The sequence below is a fragment of the Physella acuta genome, unplaced genomic scaffold (genome assembly GCF_028476545.2).
Source record: "Physella acuta isolate Inbredline_101_S28 unplaced genomic scaffold, ASM2847654v3 ptg000562l, whole genome shotgun sequence".
Lineage (NCBI taxonomy): Eukaryota > Metazoa > Mollusca > Gastropoda > Physidae > Physella > Physella acuta.
The window spans coordinates 1,178,944-1,203,104 of NW_026732081.1; the positions used below are offsets into that span (position 1 = coordinate 1,178,944).

The following is a 24,161-nucleotide window of genomic DNA, read 5'->3' on the forward strand; positions in this document are numbered from 1 at the left end:
TGTAGGTCCAAAACTTGACGGCTATTGTAGGTCCAGAACTGGACGGCTATTGTAGGTCCAAAACAGGACGGCTGTGGTAGGTCCAGAACTGGACGGCTATTGTAGGTTCAAAACTGGACGGCTATTGTAGGTCCAGAACTGGACGGCTATTGTAGGTCCAGAACTGGACGGCTATTGTAGGTCCAGAACTGGACGGCTGGTGTAGGCCCAGAACTGGACGGCTATTGTAGGTCCAGAACTGGACGGCTATTGTAGGTCCAGAACTGGACGGCTATTGTAGTACAGAAACGAACGGCAAAGTCTTAGTCCAAAACAAAACGAGTTGTGTGTTTAGAAGTGGATAACAAGTGTAGGCCCAAAAGTAGATGGCAGGGCCTAGGTCTAGAACTGGACGGCCATGTTTACACAAAAAACTAGACAGTTTATAGAGGTCCAGAACTGGACGGCAAGATCTAGGACCAGAACTAGACGGCAAGATCTAGGTCCAGAACTAGACGGCAAGATCTAGGTCCAGAACTGGACGGCAAATCTAGGTCCAGAACTGGACGGCAAGATCTAGGTCCAGAACTAGACGGCAAGATCTATGTCCAGAACTGGACGGCAAGATCTAGGTCCAGAAATGGACGGCAAGATCTAGGTCCAGAACTAGACGGCAAGATCTAGGTCCAGAACTGGACGGCAAGATCTAGGTCCAGAACTGGACGGCAAGATCTAGGTCCAGAACTGGACGGCAAGATCTAGGTCCAGAACTAGACGGCAAGATCTAGGTCCAGAACTAGACGGCAAGATCGAGCTCTAGAACTGGACGGCATGGTCTAGGTCCAGAACTAGACGGCAAGATCTAGGCCCAGAACTGGACGACAAGATCTAGGTCCAGAACTAGACGGCAAGATCTAGGTCCAGAACTGGACGGCAAGATCTAGGTCCAGAACTAGACGGCAATTATAGGTTCAGAATTAGCTCAAGAAATAGACGCAAGTATATGTCTATAAATAACTTGCAAGCTTAGCATCAGAGTACACGTCTATTTAAGTACACAAGCACATATATTATCTAATAGTCCCTTTGCCCTAAACCCTAAACTTTTTTTGTTTCATGAAAGTACTTCACAAAGAGTTCTCTCAATTCTACGTTTTGGCATTGTTAAAAAAATGGAAACAAAAATCATTAAACGGAAAATTATTCTGGAATCCACATCCTCCTCAGATATCCATTATATGAATATAACGTCATTAATTATACAATCTATGTGCCGGATAAACAAACTCTTAAACCATTTGGAGGTTTAGACAGGCTGTTACGTATGCTAATCTTCAATATTGATCTGGTGTTGTGCTAGGGTATTGAGATCATTGAAGCAAGGCATAGAAATAGACGTACCCTCATTTTCGCACGGTGTTGTGTATTGCTACATAAAGATTGTTTTGTTTCTAGTTCTGCGTCTTTGGTTTTTTTGATCCCACATTTTTTATGAACCCTGGTCAAGTGATTTTTGCAGGGTATTGTGTACTACTACATAAAGATTGTTTTGTTTCTAGTTCTGCGTCTTTAGTTTTTAATTCCACATTTTTTATGAACCCTGGTCACGTGGTTTTGCACGGTGTTGTGTTTTGTTACATAAAGATTGTTTTGTTTCTAGTTCTGCGTCTTTAGTTTTTAATTCCACATTTTTCGATGTACTGATCATTCATAGGAAGCTACCAGTAATATATCGAATCAAATAACCATTTTGTGATCATTTATTTACCATAATTCTATATTTTTTTGTTTCTTTTATTTAATAAAAGCTAGACAAAGACTGGTTTAATGTGTAGGTAATCAAGTATTAACTTAAAATAGACGAAGAAATAGATGTTGTATTGAATAGTGCGGGGAATCATACAGACTATTACAGAAGCGTAACGACCTCTGCCGGTGCCCGGGGACAAATTTACTATTTAGCGCCCCCCCCCTCCCCACCATATATTTTTATGTTTATAATTTAAAACTGCAGCTAAAATGAGCTTTTAATTTTTTTCAACCCATTTTGGCGCCTCTAGGGTCGGCGCCCGGGGACATATGTACCCACCCCCCCCCCCCTTCGCTACACCTCAGGAATCATACAAATCAAATTGTAAGTTACTAGCTTTTCAATTTGATGTTATTTGGGTGAGGTTCTGGGTTGGGGAAAGGGGACGGGGCTCTCCTTACGTAGCATTTTTATTATACAAAATTTACAGGCAGAGGATGATAAAAAATTAAAAACACACCAGCCCCTTACATGTAACATGATGGAAGGTAAATTAAAAATGAGCATAATGTTTTCAGATGTTCCATGTTTAAAAAAAGCCTGGAAGCGGAAGTAGCATTAAACAACATCAGCTTGTTTTGTAGCACCTAAATTGTAAATAAACATCACTCCCCTCCCCCTCCTCGGACCCCATTAGGTTTTGGAAAGCATAAGAACAAAACATTTCTATTTGGGAGCTTGGAACAGCGGGATCAATGACTTGCAGTCTGATTGGTTGTTTGACTTGGGAGAATTAGGCTCGTGCTGCTCACGTTAATGAGGAATTAGCTGGTGATTGTGTTGGGCTTAGTTGGGGTAGATGATACATGTTGGTTAAATGGTGCATCAATAGGCTAAATGATACATGTTGGTTAAATGGTGCATAAATAGGCTAAACGATACAACATTGGCTAAATGGTGCATCAATAGGCTAAATGATACATGTTAGTTAAATGGTACCACATGTTGGTTAAATGATACATGTTGGTTAAATGGTGCATCAATAGGCTAAATGATACATGATGGTTAAATGGTACAACATGTTGGTTAAATGATACATGTTGGTTAAATGGTGCATCAATAGGCTAAATGATACATGTTGGTTAAATGATGCATCAATAGGCTAAATGATACATGTTGGTTAAATGATGCATCAATAGGCTAAATGATACATGTTGGTTAAATGGTGCATCAATAGGCTAAATGATACATGTTGGTTAAATGGTGCATCAATAGGCTAAATGATACATGTTGGTTAAATGGTGCATCAATAGGCTAAATGATACATGTTTGTTAAATGATGCAACAATAGGCTAAATTATGCACAGTTGGCTAAATTATAACTGGCTGGCTAAATGAGACCCACTAAATGATATCCAGTTGGTTAAATGATGCATCAATAGGGTACATGATGCACAGTTGGCTAAATGATACAACATAGGCTACATGATACCCAGTTGGCTAAATGATACCCAGTTGGCTAAATGATACAACATTGGCTAAATGATACCCAGTTGGCTAAATGATACAACATAGGCTACATGATACCCAGTTGGCTAAATGATACCCAGTTGGCTAAATGATACAACATTGGCTAAATGATACCCAGTTGGCTAAATGATACAACAAAGGCTACATGATACCCAGTTGGCTAAATGATACAACATTGGCTAAATGATACCCAGTTGGCTAAATGATAAAATATAGGCTACATGATACAACATTGGCTAAATGATACCCAGTTGGCTAAATGATACAACAAAGGCTACATGATACCCAGTTGGCTAAATGATACAACATTGGCTAAATGATACCCAGTTGGCTAAATGATAAAATATAGGCTACATGATACCCAGTTGGCTAAATGATACCCAGTTGGCTAAATGATACAACATTGGATAAATGATACCCAGTTGGCTAAATGATACCCAGTTGGCTAAATGATATCCACTTTACAGAGATACAAAGCATGTGTTTATAGTTTATAGTAAGTTGTACCATTAGAAATCACCAATGTATGTGCCATAGCACATGTATGCTAGGTCAATATCTAAAATCTAAACCAAAGTAAACAATTTACTGAGGTTAACATTTTGAACAGAGGAAACATTTGATCAGGTAAACTTCTGTACCGAGGTAAACTTTTGTACCGAGGTAAACTTTTGTACCGAGGTAAACTTTTGTACCGAGGTAAACTTTTGTACCGTGTTAAACTTTTGTACCGAGGTAAACTTTTGTACCGAGGGAAAACTTTTGTACCGAGGTAAACTTTTGTGCCGAGGTAAACTTTTGTAACGAGGTAACTATAGTACCGAGGTAAACTTTTGTACCGAGGTAACTATAGTACCAAGGTAAACTTTTGTACCGAGGTAAACTTTTGTACCGAGGTAAACTTTTGTACCGAGGTAACCTTTTGTACCGAGGTAAACTTTTGTACCGAGGTAACTATAGTACCAAGGTAAACTTTTGTACCGAGGTAAACTTTTGTACCGAGGTAAACTTTTGTACCGAGGTAAACTTTTGTACCGAGGTAACTATAGTACCAAGGTAAACTTTTGTACCGAGGTAAACTTTTGTACCGAGGTAAACTTTTGTACCGAGGTAACTATAGTACCAAGGTAAACTTTTGTACCGAGGTAAACTTTTGTACCGAGGTAAACTTTTGTACCGAGGTAAACTTTTGTACCGAGGTAACCTTTTGTACCGAGGTAAACTTTTGTACCGAGGTAACTATAGTACCAAGGTAAACTTTTGTACCGAGGTAAACTTTTGTACCGAGGTAAACTTTTGTACCGAGGTAAACTTTTGTACCGAGGTAACTATAGTACCAAGGTAAACTTTTGTACCGAGGTAAACTTTTGTACCGAGGTAAACTTTTGTACCGAGGTAACTATAGTACCAAGGTAAACTTTTGTACCGAGGTAAACTTTTGTACCGAGGTAAACTTTTGTACCGAGGTAAACTTTTGTACCGAGGTAACTATAGTACCGAGGTAACTATAGTACCAAGGTAAACACTTGAGCAAACACTTCCGGTGATGAACCTGGAGCCAATCAACCGTCGTCTGCTCCCGTGTCAACAAGTGTAAGCCCCAGACCCAGGGCCTGATCAGTCCCGGGCCGTGGTACTGTACCTAATTAATCCAAGGTCAAAGTGGACATTTTAACCAAAGCTGATTGGTTTTGTCTGCAGGCGATAATCGATGAATAAAGCCCAGAAAATGTGACGTTTGCTCTCTAGATCTGGACTTGTGGTCAATGTGTGTACACTGTACGGTAACTTTATGTAAACATTTGTACGCTGTACGGTGGCTTTATGTACACATCTGGCCTTGTGGTCAATGTGTGTACACTGTAAGGCGGCTTTACGTACACATTTGGGGTTCAAGGAAATTAGAGATGAATTTGGTTTTAAGTAAGAAACGTATTGCTCATAATCTTTGACGCCCCACTCATTGACGCCCTACTCTTTGACGCCCTACTCTTTGACGCCCTAATCTTTGACGCCCTACTCTTTGACGCCCCACTCTTTGACGCCCCACTCTTTGACGCCCTACTCTTTGACGCCTCACTCTTTGACGCCCCACTCTTTGACGCCCCACTCGTTGACGCCCCACTCTTTGACGCCCCACTCGTTGACGCCCCACTCAGTGACGCCCTACTCTTTGACGCCCTACTCTTTGACGCCCCACTCTTTGACGCCCCACTCTTTGACGCCCCACTCGTTGACGCCCCACTCAGTGACGCCCCACTCAGTGACGCCCCACTCTTTGACGCCCTACTCTTTGACGCCCCACTCTTCGACGCAACAGTGACGTCGCACGCCTGCCCCACCCCATGTAAATCCCCTCGATGCTGAAACACCTCTTCTAAGACACCTCATCTAAGACACCTCATCTAAGACACCTCATCTTTCCAAAAACACATCCTCCATTTGATCCCCCTCTCCCTCCCTTCACCCCGCTGTCGTCCCGCCTCCACTGTTTACCCAGTACACCCTACAGATCAAACACATCTACTAAACCACTACCCCTACCCACACTGACCAACCACCACGTCCCACACACACGATCACCCACCTACCCCACTCATTCGACTAACCCACTTACAAATGTTATAAAAAAAACAGAATGGCTTTTTTTTCTTGGCAAATTCTTGGGACCCACTAATCGCAGGGAGGGAGTGCATACTCGTTAACCCGCAACCCACTAAACAACCCACACAAGTCTACGGCCCACACAAGTACACAACCCGCACAATTACACAACCCACACAATTACATGACCCACACAATTACACAACCCACACAATTACATGACCCACACAATTACACAACATACAAAATTACATGACCCACACAACCCACACAATTACACAACCCGCACAATTACACAACCCACACAATTACACAACCCACACAATTACATGACCCACACAATTACATGACCCACACAATTACACAACCCACACAATTACATGACCCACACAATTACACAACATACAAAATTACATGACCCACACAACCCACACAATTACACAACCCGCACAATTACACAACCCGCACAATTACACAACCCACACAATTACATGACCCACACAATTACACAACCCACACAATTACATGACCCACACAATTACACAACATACAAAATTACATGACCCACACAACCCACACAATTACACAACCCGCACAATTACACAACCCACACAATTACACAACCCACACAATTACATGACCCACACAATTACACAACCCACACAATTACATGACCCACACAAGTACACAACATACAAAATTACATGACCCACACAACCCACACAATTACACAACCCGCACAATTACACAACCCACACAATTACACAAACCACACAATTACACAAACCACACAATTACACAAACCACACAATTACACAACCCACACAATTACACAACCCACACAATTACACAAACCACACAATTACACAACCCACACAATTACATAACCCACACAATTACATAACCCACACAATTACACAACCCACACAATTACACCACCCACACAATTACACAACCCACACAATTACACCACCCACACAATTACACAACCCACACAATTACACAACCCACACAATTACACAACCCACACAATTACACAACCCACACAATTACACAAACCACACAATTACACAAACCACACAATTACACAACCCACACAATTACACAACCCACACAATTACACAACCCACACAATTACACAAACCACACAATTACACAAACCACACAATTACACAACCCACACAATTACACAACCCACACAATTACACAACCCACACAATTACATGACCCACACAATTACACAAACCACACAATTACACAACCCACACAATTACACAACCCACACAATTACACAACCCACACAATTACATGACCCACACAATTACACAACCCACACAATTACATGACCCACACAATTACACAACATACAAAATTACATGACCCACACAACCCACACAATTACACAACCCACACAATTACACAACCCACACAATTACACAAACCACACAATTACACAACCCACACAATTACACAAACCACACAATTACACAAACCACACAATTACACAAACCACACAATTACACAAACCACACAATTACACAACCCACACAATTACACAACCCACACAATTACACAAACCACACAATTACACAACCCACACAATTACATAACCCACACAATTACATAACCCACACAATTACACAACCCACACAATTACACGGCCCACACAATTACACCACCCACACAATTACACAACCCACACAATTACACAACCCACACAATTACACAACCCACACAATTACACAACCCACACAATTACACAACCCACACAATTACACAACCTACACAATTACACAACCCACACAATTACACAAACCACACAATTACACAACCCACACAATTACACAAACCACACAATTACACAACCCACACAATTACACAACCCACACAATTACACAACCCACACAATTACACAACCCACACAATTACACAACCCGCACAATTACATAACCCACACAATTACATAACCCACACAAGTACACACCTAATTATCTTCTGTACCAGAATATCCCAGGCTTACACTATCCCCTCACAAACCTAACCCACATCCACACTATCCCCTCACAAACCTAACCCACACCCACACTACCCCCTCACAAAAACCACCCCACACCCGGACTACCCCTCTCACGCAATCATTAAGGTAAAAAAAAATTACCCCTACAATTAAAGTGCAAGTTATCCAGTAACAGGCCTGGGTCTCCTGTAAACACGACTTTACCAGCTTAGAGGTGTAGTACACGCTAACACCTTGCTAGACGCTAATTACTAGAGTACGTCTCGACGTCAAATTAATTAAAAATGTACGGCATTAATCTAATTATGGAACGCAGTGGTTGAGTAGTAGAACACACGACTGCATAACCACAGTTCGGTCCCCGGATTTATCACATTGAGGCCCGTGAGTCAACTCAGTTTTAATGAGTACCTTAGCTTGATTTAAAACTAACGCAGTGGTTTATTTCGCCGACTACACAATCTTTCAAATACAGTTTTTATAAACAGCGCTACTCAAAGTACCGCCAGGCTTGAAAGGATATTTAATTGACATTTTTACAAGTTTTTGTCAATTTTAAGTTAATTTAAGTCCATTAGTATGTAGTTTGCAATTAAAATCTGTATTTATTATATGCAAAGATGTGAACGTATTTATGATGATTTTTATAATGAGGTTGTATTACACCTAAAGAAGATGTAACCTTACAATGTATATTGATGTTATAGGGTTATCATTTATACTGTACACGTATTTTGATAAAAAAAATGTATACAAGTTGTATTGCAACATAGCAAGTCCACTGTGGATATATTTACTCTATACATCACCTCAGCAGTAGTCGTGTTTAGGATTCGGCTCCAAAGCAGTGGGCGAACACAAGCTGCATTAAAAGCATACTCCAACCTATCTATTTTATCCGATCGATTCGATCCGCGGGGGGATCGATATCGCCCAGCCATAAACCGTTAACCTGACCTAAATTATCCGACCACTCAACAGCCTCCAGGTTGTGATGTCATACCGCAGCTTCCTGTGATTAGTGACGTCATACCGAGATGTCTGTGATTACTGACGTCATATCGCGGATTCCTATGATTAGTGACGTAAGGGGTATCAATTTGATCTCAGAACGGTTAAAAGAGCTTGATAAGAATATATATATATATATATATATATATATATATATATATATATATATATATATATATATATATATATATATATATATATATATAAATCGAACACTGGACCTAGTTTTTGAAACCCACTTGCGGTTGTGTTACGCTAAAATATCTTGCGGTGAGTACTGAAAGGTGAACCATCTAACGTAGCAATTTATTGGTGATTTGAAGAGAACTGAAACATGGCTGTCTGATAGAGGGAGGCGCGTGCTTTGATGAGGGTGAGTGTGTGGGGGGTCGGGGTGGGGGTGGGGGGTGCTTATCACAGAAGATTTATGGTCGCTAGTGAAATCATCGGGCAAGAAATGTTTTGGCGATCCCGGGAATATGTGTGTGTGTGTGAGGGGGGGGGGATTTGGGAAGTGTTGCCAACACTCATATTTTTTGACCAAACATATTAAGGTTAAACGTCACCATCAACAAATTGGCTGCCCAAACCAACAGCATCATCCACAAGTGGACCAACTACACCATTCACACCATCAAGAACTGGACAATAAATTAACTGTAATACTAACACCATCAAAAGCCTGTCCACACACCATCAACACCTGGACCATACACCAACATCAGGACAACCCACACCACTCACTTCATCAGCAACCTCACGACCAATATCACTCACATCATCAAAAGCTTAGACAAACACCATCAACACCTGGACCAAACACCAACATCAGGACTACCCACACCACCCACTTCATCAGCAACCTCACCACCAATATCACCCACATCATCAAAAGCTTAGACAAACACCATCAACAACTGGACCAAGTATATCTCCAAAACCATCAATAACTGTATCACCCACACCATCCGCAAACAGACTACCACAACATCAGCAAATAGACCACAATACCATCAACAAATAGATCACCACACCATCATCAAATAGGCAACAACAACATCATCAAATACACCGCCACACCATCAGCAACTAGACCACAACCATTATGGTCTATCTACAGTCTACACCTCTGAAATTGTAGCACTCAATGACGTCTAAGTCCGACCAACCAACTGAAAGAAGCTGCCAAATGTTCTTTTGTAGGCTGAACAACTCCAAAGCACTGGCCAGTTATTTTCGGACAATATCCACACTACATCAAACATGGCGGTTGAACTAGTCTCTCACACGACCCGAGGGGGGAGTCTCTCACACGGCCCGAGGGGGGAGTCTCTCACACGACCCGAGGGGGGATCGAATAAATAAATTCTGGCTGCAAGAAAATTGTAAAACAACTTACGCTGGAAGGCGTAGGAAAGAGGGGTGGGGGTATAGAAGTGCGAGAAGTTAGGAAGATGAAAACCTCGTTACGCCACTGTCTGTGGCGTGGATTAAGTAAACAAATAAATCAACAACGGCGTTGTCTCTGAACTAGGCTGGGAAAGTTTAGAACTAGGGTGGTAGGTGGTTTGGTGAACTAGGGTGGTAGGTGGTTTGGTGAACTAGGGTGGTAGGTGGTTTGGTGAACTAGGGTGGTAGGTGGTTTGGTGAACTAGGTTGGTAGGTGGTTTGGTGCAACTAGGGTGGTAAGTGGTTTGGTGCAAATTACTTATGGAATTATGAAAGGGGGTGGGGTGGAATGGACTGCATGTGATGTATGAAGGCTTAGTTTACAGAACAAGTTTTCTGCTAAATATGTTAGAGTAACACAGAGAAAATACTTGTTGTTTTAGGTTCTTGTTTGAGGTTAGTATAAAAGGTTACGGTTAAGGATAATAGTTAGGTTAAGCTATGGATCTGGGGGTGACTGTGACAGGTAAAGTAGAGTTCATCTGTTTCTCTGACTTCGGCATATAAAGAAATAGTGGTTCAGTTGCATACTGAGTAGTGTTTATTGTCCATAGCTTTGAATAACTTCTGTGTTGGGTGGATTCAATGACGTACTACTGACCGAAGTAAGGGATCCGAACACGGGACTTTCGGGTTAGCAGTTGTGCGCGTTACTGATCGACGGCGTTGTCATATAGTGGAGATTTGGGATAATCTTTTTCAGGGCTGAAGATTCAAATTAATTATCTTGCGTTACTGTCTAGCGTTGGTTTTGGCTTTGTGTTGAGTTTTAGGTTTAGGGTGAGGTGGATGTTTAGGTTTTGGTCTTTTTCTTAAGGTTAGGATTTAGGTAATCTATAAGTATAGAATTCTAGTAAGTTAGATTCTAACTTGAGGGGGGGGGGGGTTAATTCCCCGGAGGGGTAATTGACGGGGGGTGGTAATTGACAGGGGTAATTGCTCCGGATGGTAAATACGGGGGGGGGGGGGAATGTCCGGGGGGAGGGTAATTTCCTGGGGTGGGGGTAATGTCCTGTAGCCATATATATATATATATATATATATATATATATATATATATATATATATATATATATATATATATATATATATATATATATATATATATATATATATATATATATATATATATATATATATATATATATATATATATATATATATATATATATATATATATATATATGTGTGTGTGAGTGTATATATGTATGGGTGTAGGTATATACAGTATCGTGTACTCCACCTTGACCAGCAGACGACTCCAATCTGACGGATCCAGGGCCGATACCGACGTGACTTAATCAAGACCGAGAACTCTGTTCTATTTGACCTCCAACAAAGACCAGGGCCAATAAAATCTATTTGTCTTGTCTGGTGTCAATAGAATCTGATAACATCTTCCAGCTCCCAGACTTAGCCTTGTGTGGGCAGTACAGGACTCATGGTGTACACTAGTTGGGCAGTACTGTTGTCATGATATAAACTATTTGGGCAGTACAGTAGTTGGGTAGTATAGTTGTCATAATGTACAGTACTTGGGTAATATAGTTGTCATGATGTACAGTAGTTGGGTAGCATAGTTGTCATTATGTACACTATTTAGGCAGTACAGTAGTCATGATGTGTAGTTGTGGCCCAACATACTCTGACTTGGAGCATTGCTCGACACGCTTTGAAAAATCTAGTACTCATTCATACATGAAACAGCTGGGGATAGTGCTTACCACATTATCCACTTCTATACCAAGGTCATTAAAAACAGATTAACCCTACTTCATCTATCCCATGTGTCTTGAACACAAACAGCAATAGATGATAATTTAAACCTGAGCAGGGTATATTTAGTGTTAGCTCTTGTTAAGGCCCTCACATAACCCCTAGACCTGATCTTAAACTAATACTCGTCTCTATATCTGAGCTATCCCTAACTCTTAACATCGAAGCTGTCAGATTTAAAAATAAACCTCCTACGATATTGTTTTGATATCGTTTTTAAAAAGCCCACGTACCCTGTCAAAGATGTACTTTTAATAAAACCTTATTTTTAAAAATAAATTGACATTGTCAAACTTACATGACAGTTTAGCTACAGAATAAACGAATTTCTCTAGAAACCACTGGACAATGGTAAATCTACATCTTTATCTACAACATTACGAGTTGGATTCCATTCGGTCTCACTTGATAGTATTTACATAAAAAATACAAAGCAAGCCGCCTCATATCAACCTACATATTTTCTTTCATCTACCCCTCTATCTCAAGATGTCTGAAATTATGGGATAGATTATGTATGCTGTCTGGATTGGATTTGTTTTGGTAGTTTTCGATTTTTTTTCTGTATGAAAGAAACGGCTCTTTTGGGGAGAAAGTTGGACTTTTGTATTGGGTGTTTATGTGGGTTAAAGGTCAGACTAAAAATAGCAATAAGGGCGATTATCCTATTGTGAGCTCTTCTTGTACTGGGGTTTAAGATTGGAAGTAAAAAAATAAAATCTTTTTAAGGAGAGAGTGAACTGGGTTTTGTAATATTTTGTATTGACATTGAATTGGTCGATTGTGGTTTTTAGCGTGGGATCCTTATAGGAATACTTGACCTGTGGCCATACCCTAATCCTAACGGGTTTAATGGGTTAGATTATATGTCCGTTATTTGTCCTTTAGGTTTTAACTAAGTATAAGGAAGATTGTTAATGCTATAGAAATCCTAATTTATAAAAGCCCAATGTGCGCACATCTCTCTCTCTCTCTCTTTCTCTGTCCGCAAAAAATTTTCGCCGGACATCACGTCAGAAACGGCAGCGATATATCGAGAATTTTTTACGGACTTTTGTTGAAAATAATATGTTAGATGTTTTAAATGTATAACCACAATTTTACTTAAAGAAGAAAAATAAAAATTTAAGGCGTATTCGAATGTAGAGAAACAGTATTATTTATGCAACCGGAAAAGCATTAATATATGTGAAAAAGAACGCATAAAACTGTGACGTCACTATTGCTTATACATTAACTAATGACGTCATCTGCCGTGTTAAGAATGAAAAGAAATGAACTATTTCATTCAAATTTGATTTAGATCTACGTACACTATGAAATGTATACAATACAATTTTTCCGGCCTAAACTCATAAAATTTATTTTATGTATTTGGATTCTAGATCTAGAGATTCTAGATCTAGACTAAATCTAAATCTAAATCTACGCAATAACTAGATCTAGACGTAGACGCTAAGATCTAGATTTAGACTCTAACTTCTCTAAAATCAATTCCAAAAATAAATGTCTATATTAGGACTAAACTATTTCAAGACTTATTTATTTTATACAAAATCTTTGTTTGGAACTGGCTAATTTGGGATAAAAAATTAATTTGAAAGAATAGGCATATTCGCGTAAGTTAAGATTTTAAAATACGTGTTTCATTCTCCGTATTTTATAAGGTGCCTAAATAGCGGAGATGTTAGTGTACATTAAACCACGCAGGTGGTGCGGGATCGAGACACAGCAAGTCAACTTGGTTAATGTATTCTTTTTTATTATGCTCGGGCTAAATTTAAAAAAAAAATTCTTTTAGGAATCTAGATCTAGATCTAGATTGTCGGGTGTCCGATAGGGCACTTCCCGGCGCCGCAGGCGCTTCAAATTTGGCATGATCTTGCCTTGGTGCGACAGAACACGGGGGCCGGTTGGCCGAAAAGTCTACGATGTGGGGGTCAAAACTGACCTCGACTGACCGGTACCTTATATGAGCTATAAATCGAAAAAAAATGTCCACGGAGGAACCTCTTCATAACTCTTGAGGTCGTAGACCGACCTTCGGGCGAATTAATTAAGCATTCAAATTCTCAATGTTTTCGAAAGCCTAAGCGAAGCTGGGCAGCATGCCTAGTTTTGTATATAACAGGGAAAGCTTTTCTAACTTCATTTTTCTTTTTTTTTCGGGGTGTATACACCATTATGTTTTAAATTCAACAAAGGATAATGTCAATATAATTCGTCGTTATTTCTCTTACTATTGTTTCACAATTCGATTTCAACAAGTGTTAAATATAGAAATGTTAAAGAAAACAAAAACTTTTTAAAAATGTCTGGTTAGTCAGGTTCTGGAGAAGTGATATATATATATATATATATATATATATATATATATCTATATCTATATATCTATATATATATATATATATATATATATATATATATATATATATATATATATATATATAGTTTTATATATATATATATATATATATATATATATATATATATATATATATATATATATATATATATATATATATATATATATATATATATATATACGACGGACACATTGTGTATTAAGACTGGAAGAGTTAAAAGCCAGAAAGCTAAAACAGCCCCAGCCTCCAGTAGAATGAAGGGCCTCTGAGGGTTAGGCCAGATCTGACCTGTCAGAGAAAAATTGAGTTCCAGAAATGCAGGCTTCCGGTTGTGTGAATGTCAAGGTCAACCCAGACAAACACAGCTCGGCTTTGGTTTGATTGACGTCATGGTGAACTGGTGGTGACCTACGTCAAGACGTCAACTGGTGACACGAGGTTAAAAACTGACGTCACATAGAGTGGGGGGGGGGGGGAAACTCGTGCAAGACATACACGTGTAGTGGTGACGCGGAAGGTGAGCAGTGAGGCATGGTGACATATACCACAACTACATAATGGTTACACATACCACAACTACATAATGGTGACTTATACCACAACTATATAATGGTGACGCATACCACAACTACATAATGGTGACTTATACCACAACTATATAATGGTGACTTATACCACAACTATATAATGGTGACGTGGAGGGTGAGCAGTAAGGCACAGTGACACATACCACAACTACATAATGGTGACACATGCCACAACTACATAATGGTGACACATGCTACAACTATATAATGGTGACATATGCAACAACAAAATGGTGACACATGCGACAATCACATAATGGTGACACATGCCACAACATAATCGTGACACACCCCAACTACATAAAGGTGACACCCCACAACTACATAATGGTGATCAACAAGTCATGTTAGAAAATGATAACAAAACTATTATGAATAATTTTCCAGAAAGACTCCAATGGCTCACAATGACGTCACTTAAAAGGTGACGTAGTTAAGCAAGATGTCTGCTCAATTGTGCCCAGTAACCAAAATATGACGTCAACTAAACAGCGACCGGAGAGAGATAACAAACTGCTTGGTGACGCAATACATTTTTAAATCGTACCCTCCTCAGACGGTATGATGGGATAGCTTCAACCCCCTCACCCCACCCCACCCTATCGACTAACCACAGCCGCAGATAAATGTCAGAATAAATCCACACGTCGACGAGATGAAGGGAAATTGCAGTCATCCAATTGTATTACCGTACTTTAAAACACATTTGCTGACAATGACGAATCACATCCACGAAAGTACAGTTTCACTAATGTTCGATCTACATTTTCTACATCTAACAAACTTTTTTTTCATCATGATAAATCTAACCTTAAACGTACCGATCTTTTATTTTATTTAACTTCATGCCGGTTGTATTTTAATTGTTGTTACCATTTTAGCTAATAAAATTATTAAATGACCCACATTATTTCACCCACACCTGTTGGATATATATTAGGCCATTTATATCAAAAGCCGGCCCATAATTCCATTTTATCGTCAATTTTAGCCCAGCACCAGTAATTAGCACAGGTTAGCATTTTCTCGTCAAGTAGGTTTAAAACCTAATAAAAGCATTTTTCACAGCAAGTCATTATATAACAGCGGGTGATAGTTGTGTTACTGGCCAAGGAAAAAAATATTTTGTAGAATTTATAGTTGCATCTGATACGGTTTGAATTACTTTATTTATACATTTACACACACACACACACACACATATATATATATATATATATATATATATATATATATATATATATATATATATATATATATATATATATATGCCTATATATGTATACAATTAATGAGCGGTAAGCTAAAATGAAAGGAGTCAAGTATATCATTTTATCATTTATATGTAACATTGAGTCACATATACTCTTTTTCACTTCTAAACTCGGTATATGGGGAAAGCGCGTAGTGGATTAGGTAATATATATCGGGTGTGTCGCTAAGTAAGGCTGACTGGCTAAACATGTGTAGCTAAGTAATGCTGACTGGCTAAACTTGTATAGCTAAGTAAGGCTGACTGGCTAAACATGTGTAGCTAAGTAAGGCTGACTGGCTAACTGGCTAAACATGTGTAGCTAAGTAAGGCTAACTGGCTAAACATGTGTAGCTAAGTAAGGCTGACTGGCTAAACATGTGTAGCTAAGTAAAGTTCACTGGCTAAATAAGTGTAGCTAAGTAAGGCTGACTGGCTAAACATGTGTAGCTTAGTAAGACTGACTGGCTAAAGATGTGTAGCTAAGTAAGGCTAACTGGCTAAACATGTGTAGCTAAGTAAGGCTGACTGGCTAACTGGCTAAACATGTGTAGCTAAGTAAGGCTGACTGGCTAACTGGCTAAACATGTGTAGCTAAGTAAGGCTGACTGGCTAACTGGCTAAACATGTGTAGCTAAGTAAGGCTGACTGGCTAACTGGCTAAACATGTGTAGCTAAGTAAGGCTGACTGGCTAACTGGCTAAACATGTGTAGCTAAGTAAGGCTAACTGGCTAAACATGTGTAGCTAAGTAAGGCTGACTGGCTAAACATGTGTAGCTAAGTAAGGTTCACTGGCTAAAAAGTATAACATATGTCGCTTAGTACGACTGACTGACTACTAAAAAAACATATGCTTACGTGTTTCATGCTTGATTAGTTGTCACACATCACGCGTGTGAATATGTTTAACACAAAGTTAATGAAGCAAAGATCATCAATAAAAATACAGATCATATGAACACAGCCATAATAATCATACGAACATAATCGTAAAGACCATAAGAAACAATGGTAAAGATCATATGAAATAAATGTAAAGATCATATGAAATAATTGTAAAGATCATATGAACCAATTGTAAAGATCATATAAAACAATTGTAAAGACCATACGATCGCGAATGGTAAAGATCATACAAACGCAGTGGTAAAGATAATTTGAACGCAATGATAAAGATAAGATGGACAAATCTATAAAGATCGATTTACAGACCAGTAAAGATCATAAATACACACTCGAAAGATCAAACAAAACACTTGCAGAGATCACGGCATGACATCAGCAATGATCACATGTTTACAACACTAAAAATACATAAACACAACACAAATATCACGTAACAAAACACAAAGATTACATAAACACTTCACAAAAAAACACAAAGATCACAAAAGACGCCACATAGAACACATAAACACAACACAAAGATCACATAAACACTTCACAAAGAACACAAAAGACACCACAAAGAACACAAAAGACGCCACCAATATCACACAAACACGCCTTACCTTTTCTCGCCGACCATCCAAAAATACAGAAACGATGAAAACAACAAAATTTCCGTTTTCTCCAACGTAACGGAACCCACATCCTCAATACCTGCCCAGGTCAGAGTTTGGTCTGCTGGAGTCTAACACCAAATCTCCTTGTTTGGTCCCCCCTCAATGAGGTCTTCACTGACTATAGAAAATCTTCAGAGACTTGTAGTATGGTGGTAGTGTTCATTCAATCGTACACGGATCTTCAGAACTTCTCATAAATCCTTAGAAACTCTTGTCCTAAGATCTTCAGAACTTCTCATAAATCCTTAGAAATTCTCATCATTGATCTTCAACAATTCTTGTCATAAATCCTTAGCACTTCTTGTCATAGATCTTCAAAGCTTTTTGTCGCAGATCTTCAGAAGTTCTTTTAAAAATCTTTAGTTTCACGCTGAAAAATTAAACATTTTCCTGAGAAACCAACCAGATCTATCCGTAATTTGCTGTTTAGTGTTTGCTTTCCTCAACAAGAAAATCCCCGTCAGTTTTCTCAGATATTCTGATGAAAATATAAAAAACGAAAAAAAAAGTTATTCATTGGTCAGTTCTGCAGCTGTTGAGCTGTAATATAACGTACTTACTTTTGAAGCAGATGGTATTTAATGTAATCAATACCAAAGCGGTTTGAACAGTGTTCGAATAGTTCCCCGTTGTGGTGTGAACATCAGGTCTATAGGTAAATGTGTTCACGGTGTAGGTGTGTTCGGTTATTGTGTATGCGTATTGCGTTGTCTTGGTTGATGAATGGTCGTTGATGATTGTACTTTTAAATAAAAAATATATGTGTGTAATCTATCATTATTTCGACGTACAATTAAATTCTTTGTTTCCACTGTAAACACGGAGATGCTAGTTTGAATAGTGGAGTGCTTAGCAAGTACAAGTTTAACTATGTTCGTTTAAAAAAATTGGATTGTATTATTAATTAAATGAATGTGAATAAATAGATATAAATGTATGTTGCTATCTAAAGAAACAATTTTAAATGCAATACAAGATACACTATGAGTTAGAACATAAAGCGCTTTATTTTTTAATATAAAAATAGATTTGAAGATATATATTTAAAAAGTAATTACTCCAAAGTAACAGCCATCTATAAGAGGAAACGGCGTTTGTTTTTTAGAGAATAAAAAGCCTCGATCAGCCACCTCACGAGTTAAATAACTGATGAGTTCATTAGTTAAAGCTAATTGCAACGTCTAGCTATGAAAATTTAATATGATCAAGGTTTACTTCTTTGTCCTTAACATTTTTCTTCAAACCACTACTGCGTTTTTTACTCCGACATTACCTATGGTGGAGCTTCATGAACCCCTAGGCTAAAGACAACAATGGAGCTCTAGGGTTAAGGACTGGTGCAGCTAAGCTGTTTGCATTTCGCTGAAGCCGGGTATAAAAATTTCATAATCGCTAACGGGTTGGAGCATTTTTCTGCCGCTAATGAGCCATGTGCTCACACAGAAAAACACGTGCCGACCTTACTGGTGTAGACATGTAGCAGCAGGTTAGTTGTGGTGTGGGGGTGGGGTGGGGGTGGGTTACAGGTGAGGGGGGGTAGGATGATGTTACCTGAGCTGATCTAGTTGGTAATCTGTAGTTAAAGGCTTCTAGTGGGACTATTTAGTGGGACCATTTAGTGGGACCATTTAGTGGGGCCATTAAGTGGGACCATTTAGTGGGACGATTTAGTGGGACCATTTAGTGGGGCCATTTATTGGGACCATTTAGTGGGACCATTTAGTGAGACCATTTAGTGGGACCATTTAGTGGGACCATTTAGTGGGACCATTTATTGGGACCATTTAGTGGGACCATTTAGTGGGACCATTTATTGGGACCATTTATTGGGACCATTTAGTGGGACCATTTAGTGGGACCATTTAGTGGGACCATTTAGTGGGGCCATTTAGTGGGACCATTTAGTGGGACCGTATCAATGAATTTGACCTATGTCCATACTGGTCGGGGGGGGGGGGGGGGGTTAGCGACCTACCTAGATGTCGTTGGATTATTTTGTGAGTACTATTAGGAGACCGTGTGGTCTAGTGGTAACACACACGTCCGCTAACTCAAATCTGACGAGTTCGAAACCCATGCCTGTACATCTTCTTCATGCGAACACGAAATGGACTGTTTTGGTTGAATGAGCATTTGCATGTAGTTGAATTTTGTAAATACTATTAATTGTATATTATTAGCTGCTATTGTGAGATTTTAAACTATGTCTGTCGCCCACTGAAAAGAATGCGATTATTCTTCGTGCTGGGCGGTCTGGGTGTAAAATCAAATTAATCGGCTTGAGTGTGGGGAAAATGGTCAGCGGGTAACAGAATTATCCTAGTGACCATATCTTGGTGCACTTAGGTCATCGGCTATGGCTATTAGGTCTTGGTCTATAGCACTGTGGTCTTAGTCTATAGCACTTTGGTCTTAGTCTAGACAAATTATGTCTTACTCAATAGCTTTTAGATCAGTAGGTTTTAGTGTATAGCATTAATATCATTCCCTAAAATATGGCATTATATGCTGAACAAGTTTCACTCAAATTGGACCTTAAATTGTGGAAATTTGGCTTTAAATCTAATATATAAAGCTCAATTCTGTATGTAACACATATGTTTGTCGTGGATCTTCGATGGATTTAAGTGTTAGATAATTAAAGTCCTTATGGTCTAAATTTATGAGTTAAAAAATTAATATTGAAAGTTATGGGAAATAATTTTCATTTATCAAACTGAAAGTAATAATTTTCGGCATGTTCAGTAAACACAAGTTTTAAAAAAATATCATCTTTTACAAAAATTCTAATTATGTCTTTATTTAGTCCTATAGCACTTACTTCCCTTTGATAAATTAGGAAAACACAATTACTTCCCTTTATAAAACCATTGCATTAGTGGAAAATAATTTACTTTTTATTACTTTGTTTTGGTGTTGGGAAAAAAAAAATTACATAATTAGCGGGGATTGATCAAGTGCAAATGTTGTAGGTATTTTACGGATAAGCTTGGAGTATTATAATTGTTCATTAAATTGAAACAGGCGCGTTCGTTTAAGTGAGTGCAAAAGACTATGAATAAGTTGGGGTACTATAGTCGTTTATTAAGCTAAAACAGGCGATTCCGCCCCGGGCTAGACTGTGAGCACTTTGCGTTTATGTTCGCGTTAGTGTTTTCTTTGTGTTTAGGTTGGGTTTGCGTTAGTGGTTGCGGTTTGATTTGGTTCGTTTTTATTCTTTCTTTTTTCGTTTCTGTTTGTGTTTTTTTCTTTGGGTTTGTATTTGTGTTTGTGGTTGGTTTTGCGTTTGGATTTGGTTTGTTTTCGTTTGCTTTTTCGTTTTTTTTTTTTTTGTTGTTATTGGTTGGTATTGGTGTTTGTGGTTGTGGTTGGGTTTGTTGTTAGGTTTTTGTTTTCGTTTGCTTTTTAGTTTGTTTTTTCTTTGTGTTTGTATTGGTGTTTGTGGTTGTGGTTGGGTTTGTTGTTAGGTTTTTGTTTTCGTTTGTATTTGTAATTGTGTTAGCGTTATGTTTGCGTTTTGTTGTTTTGGTTTTGGTTGGTTGTGGTTTGGGTGGGCAACGCCGGGTTTATAATGATTACTAAACACACAGGTGATGGTCTTTAACAGAAAGGTTTTTCACAGAAGCCAGAGCAGGGCCTGGCCGGGACGGCTAGTATAACACAAATTATAATGTCGTCCTCTTGTGTGGGACATAAGGTCCTGGTCCTAATAAGGACCATGCGGCACGGGACATAAGGACCATGTGGTAAGGCCTAACTCATATCAAAAGCAACATAGCCCGCCATATGTACGGATCAGGTACGGGAAAGTCGCCATTTCATCAGAATTCAGCGGGTTCTAAATCTTTGCTTAATTTAATTAAATAATAATAACATACGGAACATAAGAACATACGGAACAGTAATTAGCATTTAAATATTTATCACTGTTTAAGAATATTTACAATCACAAATTACGGACACATAAACTAATGGAGCTCTAGTTTACAAAAGTGTTTACTAGCCATTAAATTTTGCTTCCCCTCGCATTACTATCTTAAGCACTCGTTAAAATTACCTTTTAGTGGAAGAATGCTGAGATATATTGCCACCAGTATTTTTTCAAAGGTGCCTTGGTAGATTTAGAACATTGTGTAAATCTAGTTAAAAAAGCAATAAAAGGGATTCTGATTCTATGGAGGAGAACAATATATACATACATACATATATATATATATATATATATATATATATATATATATATATATATATATATATATATATATATATATATATATATATATATATATATATATATGCACACATGTGTGTGCTATATTTGTCTAAAAACGACATGAAATATTGCGCCCGGCTTCCCGCCCCTCCCATACCCACTTGATACCCCGCCGGTTTTAATCTAAAGCACATGTAAAAGGTTAGATTATAACCTAACTGCACTTATATTTATAACCTGTGAAGTCGTGCGTGTCTACAGTTGTTGGCTGCATCTGGAACTATTTTAAACTATTTAAACCACTGCCGCAATTACTTGCATGTTGTGAAACACAGATCACTCAACATCACCAACATGATCTGTAACAAAAGCTACATCCACACCTGGGCTATAGTGCCCCCAGTTTTTTTTAAATTCCCGTCAAGATCTCGCGCCGTGATTTCTCGTTACCTGCACTTATAAATAATTGTTTATTATGTCTAGGCGAGCTTCCTGCGCAGGCAAGGTGTGCGCATGTCATTTAGATATCAGCGACGCGCAACATCCGGTGTAAACCGATGAGGCCTAATCTATCTGATATTATTTTATTTTGTGAAACCATAATTTTGAGATATACCTGGAATTGGTCTTGCGTGGGGGGGGGGGGGGGGGGTGTCGATGATGTAATATCCTGACATGGTATTAGCGCATGGCTTAAGTGGAGATTAGTTAGGCTAATAAACTGCATCGGGTTCTAATTTTAAGTCTCTTGGTCATGATAGATATTGCATAGCTTGTAGATATTAGAGTGTTGATTAGGAGAATGATATCACGAGGTTTAAGTAAACTACTGGGTTGATTAGGAGAGGGATATCACACGGTTTAAGGAAACTACTGGGTTGATTAGGAGAGGGATATCACATGGTTTAAGGAAACTACTGGGTTGATTAGGAGAGGGATATCACATGGTTTAAGGAAACTACTGGGTTGATTAGGAGAGGGATATCACATGGTTTAAGGAAACTACTGGGTTGATTAGGAGAGGGATATCACATGGTTTAAGGAAACTACTGGGTTGATTGGGATATCACATGGTTTAAGGAAACTACTGGGTTGATTAGGAGAGGGATATCACATGGTTTAAGGAAACTACTGGGTTGATTAGGAGAGGGATATCACATGGTTTAAGGAAACTACTGGGTTGATTAGGAGAGGGATATCACATGGTTTAAGGAAACTACTGGGTTGATTAGGAGAGGGATATCACATGGTTTAAGGAAACTACTGGGTTGATTGGGATATCACGTGGTTTAAGGAAACTACTGGGTTGATTAGGAGAGGTATATCACACGGTTTAAGGAAACTACTGGGTTGATTGTGGAGAGACAACCTTAACTTAAACTCTCTCGTCTGCTACATGTGTTTTGTATGGACGTCTGGCATAGCGCTACTTAATTGGAAGCGTGTGGTGTGTTAGGTATAGTTTTAGTCGGTTAGGTATTTGTTATGTCCTGTACTCATTCAGGAATTTTAGTGACGTATTTTTCGGTCAGGTATATTTTCAGTCAAATATTTTATGTCAGGTATATTTTCATCCAGGTATATTTTATGTCAGGCATATTTTATGTCAGGTATATTTTCATCCAGGTATATTTTATGTCAGGCATATTTTATGTCAGGTATATTTTATGTCATGCATATATTTTATTGTTATCCAGGTATATTTTATAACAGGCATATTTTCAGCCAGTTATATTTTCAGTCAGGTATATTTATAGTCATGTATTTGTTCAGTATCTGTTTTGTTGACAACTAAAATAATGTATCCCATCCGACTGAACGGCCAAATAAAGTAGAGTAAATCTGTTTCTTTTTCCATGTCATAACATCCTAATATATAAAAGCCCATGTGCGCACTTCTCTCTCTCTCTCTCTCTCTCTCTCTCTCTCTCTCTCTCTCTCTCGCTCTCTCTCTCTCTGTCCGCAAAATATTTTCACAGGCTATCACATCAGAATCTTCAGCGATATATGAAGAACTTGATACGGACTTGTTGAAAATAATATGGTAGATGTTTTAAATGT

General features: G+C 38.6%; 1 protein-coding gene across 1 annotated transcript in view; it reads right to left on the bottom strand.

The window, feature by feature from the left end:
* Nucleotides 1-18,019, bottom strand: part of LOC131946503 (5-hydroxytryptamine receptor) — a 95,637-nt gene extending 77,618 nt beyond the window's left edge. Inside the window, exon 1 of the mRNA XM_059307321.1 lies at nt 17,834-18,019. The gene's annotated coding sequence lies outside the window, so the exon portion shown is untranslated. The remainder of the gene's footprint in view (nt 1-17,833) is intronic.
* Between the last annotated feature and the right edge of the window lie 6,142 nt (nt 18,020-24,161).